The sequence below is a fragment of the Olea europaea genome, chromosome 8, assembly GCF_002742605.1.
Source record: "Olea europaea var. sylvestris chromosome 8, O_europaea_v1, whole genome shotgun sequence".
Taxonomy (NCBI): Eukaryota; Viridiplantae; Streptophyta; class Magnoliopsida; order Lamiales; family Oleaceae; genus Olea; species Olea europaea.
This window is the reverse complement of record NC_036244.1, coordinates 7,680,305-7,687,383: the sequence shown is the minus strand read 5'-3', so window position 1 is coordinate 7,687,383 and position 7,079 is coordinate 7,680,305.

Here is a 7,079-nt window from a genome sequence, read left to right as displayed (position 1 = left end):
GGCCAATGAAAGTATATATATTGGCTGAACAATAATCAATAGCTGGAATGGTTGCTCAAGAAGACCAGTTTGGTGAAGAAAGGGCGATTTACAACTTGAGTAGACGGTTAACAAAATGTGAATGTAATTACTCTACCATTGAAAAATTATGTCTTGCATTGTATTTCATGTGTACGAAATTAAGGGCTTATTTACGACCCGTAACAGTTTATTTAATTTCTAGAATAAATTTGGTTAAGTATATGTTCCCTCGTCCTATTTTTCACCAAAGGGTAGGCCTTTGGACATTAGCATTATCAGAATTCGAAATACAATACATACCCCAAAAGACAATCAAAAATCAGGCTTTGGCTAATTTTCTGACCGATCATCCATGCCTTGACATGCCTGAAGAAATTGGATTAGAAATCAATTCGTTCGAATTAAAACCTTGGGTTTTGTATTTCGATAAGTCAAAAACTTCTATAGGTGCTGGAGTAGGAGTAGGAGTAGGAGTAGGAGTAGTATTAATAAATCCTTTAGGGATTTGTTACAAGTTCGCATTCACTTTGGATAGGATGTGTACCAACAATCAAGCCGAATCTGAAGCATTAATCATGGGCCTAGAATTAATGATAGATATGGAGGTAAAGAATGTGATCGTTAGAGGCGATTCTCAATTGGTAATTCACCAATTGATTGGTGATTTTAAGTGCCAAAGTAATTCCATTATAAGTCAATATGAAATCGCCCAAGAGTTGTTGGAAGAATTCGACCAAATAGAGTTTCAATGTGTTAATAGGATATATAATAATGTAGCAAATGAGTTGGCCCAGATAGCCTCAGGGTATTCAAAGACTTTAAATTGGAAAGCTACTTATGAATATGGAGTAATATTGCCCGTAGTCCAAAGAAGGGCGAGAAGGATTGAAATTCATTGCATATAAGATGAAGATGCAATAGATTGGAGGGTGGAGATTAAAAGGTTCTTTAAAGAACCAAATAAAGGAGATAATAGAAAAATGAAGTTGCGTTTGCTAAACTATACACTAATAGATGAGGAATTGTTTAAGAAACGCTCTGATAATATATTGCTAAAATGTGTAAGTTTGCAAGAAGCCAGAACAATCATGGCTGAGGTGCATGAAGGGATATGTGGAGCTCATCAAGCTGGCCAAAAGATGAGATGGTTAATTATTAGGAATGGATATTTTTTGCCCAAAATGGGAGAATCATACGTTCAGTATGCAAAGAGCTGTCTAGCATGCCAAAAGTATGGTCCAATACAAAGGGCGTCAGCACGAGAGATGGCACCTATTATCAAACTTTGGTCGTTTAAGGGTTGGGCGATAGACCTGATAGGGAAGATTTATCCCCCATCGTCCAAGCAACATACCTTTGTTATAGTTGCAACTGATTTTTTCACTAAGTGGGTAGAAGCGATACCTTTAAAGGAGATCACCCAAAAGAGTGTCATAGAATTTATCCGTAATCACATTATTTATAGATTTGGAATTCCACAAACTTTGATGGTAGATCACGAAACTTCTTTAAATGGAGATCAAGCGAATAAATTTTTGAGGGAGTTTGGAGTTAAATTAGTAAACTCCACACCGTATTACGCTCAATCCAACGGACAAGCAGAATTTTCTAATAAAATTCTAAAAAATATCATAAGGAAAATGATAGATGAAAATGCCAGAAATTGGTACGAATGTCTAAACAAGACCTTATGAGCTTATAGGATGTCGCTTCGGTCAAGTACCAAAATTACTCATTTCCAATTTACTTATGGACAGGAGGCCGTTTTGCCTATGGAGATTAACGTACAATCGATCCGAGTGTGTTTGCAACATAAGTTAAGTGATGATGAGTATACTGAATCACTAGTTCAGAACTTATTGGGGTTGGACGAATTAAAGTTGGACGTCCCAAATAGATTGCAAGTTCAAAAACAAAGCATGGCTAAGTTTTATAATAAAAATGTTATAGCCAAATCATTTAGCCTGGGCGAATTGGTTTGGAAAATAATACTTCCTTTCGATAGCAAAGTTCCAAAATATGGTAAGTGGTTGCCCAATTGGGAAGGGCCATATAAAGTAAATAGTGTGTTGCCTAATGGAGCCTATCATTTAGAAGATTTAGATGACACCAAGCACATGAGATTTATTAATGGAAAATATTTAAAAAAATATGTTCCTTCTTTATGGGAAAGTAAACAAATAAAAGCGTAATCAAATCGCGTTGAACGATCGTAGATAAAAAAGGGTCAGAGCGAAATACGTTCAAATAAATTCATTTATTATCAAATGTTCATTACAAAGTTGCAAAATACTAAATACTCTATAAGCTACAGTTGAGAGCAAACTAATCTCTCTGTCGATCACCAAGTAAGAGGGTGAACTGGCTTTGATTGCCATCCTGATCGCACTGCTGCAAAGGCAAGTAAAGAGGCCGAGGAGCACTCTCAGCAAGCAGAAGGGAAGAGAAGCACCCTCACATCACCTACCTAAATGCATCGCTGTAATAACAGGCAAGGAGACTGAGAAACACTCTCAGCAAGCAAGGTGGCTTGACAGACATCCTCAAAAATTGCCTTCCATCATTAAACTCCTTGTAAAGAACATGGAGACGATGGGAAGAACTTTACTGGCCAAAAAATATTTCCTATATCTCCCATACCAAAGGTGACATCAAAACAGGCAGCAAAATGAGTGGATCAAATGATCCATTTTTACGAAAGACGAAAATTTTGGATCAATCATTGAGATACCAAACGATGACAACAAATTAGTTTTTGAATAAAAGAATGGAAATGAAAATGAAAAGTGCGAGATATACGTGCATTTATAGGGGCATGAAGGTGAAGAGACAGAATATGAACAACCACGTTCGTGCCTAGTAATTGGAGTCAAGCGGCCCAAAGTCTTGGGAAAAGAGACAGAAATACCAAAAGAAAATGAACATGTATCTTATCATAAAGCAGTTAAATGCTTAGGGGTTGACGATTAAGGACGAACGTCAATAAATACACAACAAGACAAATTAGTTGTTCATTAATGACAATGGCTGCTGTTACATTCAAAATTGGCAATGGCTATCAGTACGAGGTTAAAAGAGGAAAGTTAATACAAAGTTACAAAAAGAAAAGTTAAGGCATTAGATGTCTTAATTACAATTCGCCCCAGATCGAACAAATTCTTTCCCTAAGTCTCCCCTAATCCTCGCTCTGCTGAGAAGAAGTGACATTCAATTCAGTTACAAAATCATCATCAACCTCCAGCTTTTTGTGCTGCTCGACCAAAGACTTGGTTCGCTCAATTTCTTGGGAAGCATTACGCTTTTTAGCAGCCATTCTCGCCTTACAGTCATCCATCTTTGCTTGAAGCTCTTTCATCTGTGCAGCAAAGCTGGTCATCAAAGAGTTTTCAATCATAACTTCGGAAGAGATTTCTTTCAATTCGTCCTCAACTTTGTTGATCTCCAGAAGCAAAGACTCTCTTTCAGATGCAGCACGAAGATATTGAGTACTCTTGGCCTTCAATTCAACATTTTTGGCCAGCAAAGAGAGGATGTCAGAATGGACAACTTTCAACGTCGCTTTAAAATCAGCAGAAATATTGAGCGATGGAAGTGTCAGTGCTTGCGCCAACTTCGCACTCAAATGCTCAAGCTAATCCTTATGTTTGGCAGCACTAGCCTGATCGATGTCCATGTCCATAAAAGATACATACTCAAATATCGACTGCTTGAGGAACTTCATATCTTCCTTTGAAGAAGCAGAAGGATGACCGGTTGAAGTAGGACGAGACGTCTTGACTTGCCCCCAGGAATTAAACAAGTACCGGATGGAACGCACGATATCATCAGCATCCTACAAAGAAAAATGCCAACATTGAAGGTTTCCACTACAATGAACAAAGTAAAAATAAAAGTGAAGTAAAAGGTTACCTTATCTGCAATTTTGGGAGGTGGCATATCACCAGTTGACCCTACCACCTGTGGCCCCACCACCTGTGGAGACTTCCCCTTGTCTGGGCGAGAAGACTCTGCCACAACGGGCAGACCCATAGGAGCCTCTGTATGATTAAAGAAGCAACAAATCAGGAACCAATAGCACAAGCAAATGTAAAACATCAAAAAATGTATTACCTTCTGGTTCGACCTTTGGGGGGTCAGTGCCCTAGGAAGAAGGTGGCTCGTCCATTGGTTGTGATGAAAGTTCCAGGACTGAAGGTTTATCTTTAAGTGTAGCCCTTCGTCAGCGGGTTTGGACGAAACAGCTCCAGCAGAGGATGATGGAGCAGGAGCTGCCAACACCAAAGCCTTCAAAGGAGAGGCTGAACTTTTCTGAGAAATTCAAGAAAACTATTAGCACATAGAAAGGTATGCTTTTGAGTAAATAGAATTCAATTACCTTTCTCCTGACGATGTGAGGAGTGTCATCATCATCATCATCCTCCAAAATGGGAGATGTTGAAACTGGCCGTTTGCGGCTTGGGGCACTCTTAGCTGCAGTAGGTTTGGCAGGTAGAGAAGTGGAGGAACGAATGGATTGTTTAGCACGAGTAGGTGAGGAAGGATTCCTAATGGACACAGGGGTGATCAAAATAGGAGAAGTGGAAGGAATGTTTAGCTGATCCAGTGAATGGAAAGCACGATTGGCATCAGTGGCAAACAATCTGCGCTTCACTGATGGCCAGAGTTGTTCAAAAAGGGAGTGAACGGCAAGGCTAGGATTGAAGGGGGCTAATGAAAAGTTATTCGTCAAAAGAATATTGCGAGTATCTATAGCTTGTGCCTCTGCCTTATTAATGGTGTGAAACCGGTCTATCAAATTTTTTGAATAACAAGGGGGAACAGGCCAAGTTTGGCCAAAACCAAATTGGCGAGCAAAAAATTTGGGAGCATATATTTCAACCCCAGCTTTGGCATTGGTTCCAGTTAAAATATCATGGAACAACTCCCTCCCAGTCAAAAACTGAACCCAAACGAGCAGAGAGGCACTCGCACTGTCCAAGGTAGATGGAGGTTGCACATAATCTGGAGTTAAATGAGTAGGAAAAGGAAAAAATGAAGGAATTGAATTTAAAGTATAAAAGAATGAAAAAATGTCCCTTCTGGACATATTTACAGGGCTCAATGGGTCAATGGCTAGCCCATGCAGCTGGCAGAACGAAGGGACATGGATAGGGCACCAAGTGATGGAAAATAGGCTTTCAACCACAGTTGAGTGAACCAAAGAGGCCCACTGTCAGTGGGAGATGCACCATTCTTCAATTGAAATTGAAAAGAAGCCATGCCTCTATAGAAGGCAGCCAAAAAGAAAGAACACAAATTCAAAGGCCTACCACGCGCCAATTCGTATGCTATGGGTAAATAGCTCATAGAAGGCTTTATACTGGGCACACACAGAATATATTTACAAAACCAAATCTAAAGAAAAGCCACACGCTCAGTGTGGGAAGGCTTAGCGCTTGAGTGATTATAACAGCCTTGTAGGCTTGAATATGACTCGATGAGTTTTTTGTCAAATTTTGGGGCAACACCGAAAATCAAAATACCAGGAAAAATGGTGTCACCCAAATGTGGAAGATTTATCAGGGCCCCAACATCCTTTAGAGTAATAGACATGGGACCAAGAAGGAAAATAAAAGTATTATATTCAGAAGACCAAAAATTTAAAGCAATAGGAAAAAGTGCTGAGTCAAAAATTGGGGGTTGAAGAGAGATTTCTAATAAATCAGAAATCCTAGCATGATCAAAAAGTGCCTTGGTAGGACCATGGCCCACAAGGCGAGCATGCAATCTACGGAAAACAACATCAGATTTAGGCCAAGTGCGAATACCTTTTTCGCAAATCGGCCTCAGCGGCAAAGAGTTTAGGAATGGAGGGCCTTGAGTACAAAGGAACAGTCGACCTACCACCACTTGTTCGACGGTTTCGGCATTGTTAAATGAAGGACCCAGATAGAACTCATTAAGTTCGGCATTGGCTGGTGCAAGGAAGTTCCGGTTTACATATGGCCGAGTGAGGATTTTCTGGAAATCTTCGAAGCTAAAGGAGTCGTCAGATTGGGTTTGTGGAGCAGCCATTGAGGACGAAATACAGGTTTGTTAAAGTTTGCTTGAGAAACGTAGTAAAGAAACAAGAAGATGAACAATGGTATAGTGAGAAAGAATCGCGAAATAATGAGGCGTGATTTAGTGGTACAACGAAATGGCTTGTCTTTGGGGTTTATAAGGGTTTGTAGCGTCGCACTTTTTTAGGCTATGGAAGGAAATAATGATTGAAATTCTTGGGAATTTCCAATGTTGCTGGAAAACACAAAGTAAATATGGCAAATATTAATAATTGATATTAATTCTGCCATATTGGGGGGTAATTGTTGACACACTAAAAGTGCAGCCCAAACCGAATAACTCAAGGAATGAAGCCCAACTGGACAATTTAGGATAAAAACCCAAATAGGGTTATTAATGAATGCAGTGGAAGCCCACGAACACGGTAACATCATCGTCCAAGCTTGCAAGACGCTCAAGATCTGAGCGAATGAAGTGCCTTACAGTCGTCCAGAGCTATGATCCTGTTCTCGCCCAAATCTTCAAATCGGCCAGGATCTTCGCAAACATAAGAATGTTATGGTTATCCAGAAGTGCAGTTATTGAGTAACCTTATCACGTTTCACGATTCAAGGAGTTCAGTTGAAGACAGTTGAACGACAAAGAGTAGTGGCAGCAGTTAGAGACGGGAGTTCCACGACAAGTTAAACACCATAAAGAAAATGGGTAGTTATAAAGCAATCAAGCAGTTTCTAAGCGGTTGATCACAAAGAAATCATCAAGGGAATATAAAAGGAAGAGAAGACATAGAGCAGAGGACCCCGAATCAAACACTCTCAAACAGAGAATATGAAATTTCAATTTTTTAATTTAGACTTAAACATTTCTTTTCAGTACTCGTGTGCTTGCACCCCTTGAAGTCATTCTGTTTAAACTCTAATTGTAAAGTCATCACCAATAAAACACCCCTTTTGGGACTTTGAGTTTGTTCCTTACACAATCGTCTGATTTTCTTTTTAATTGTTAGCGACTACCCA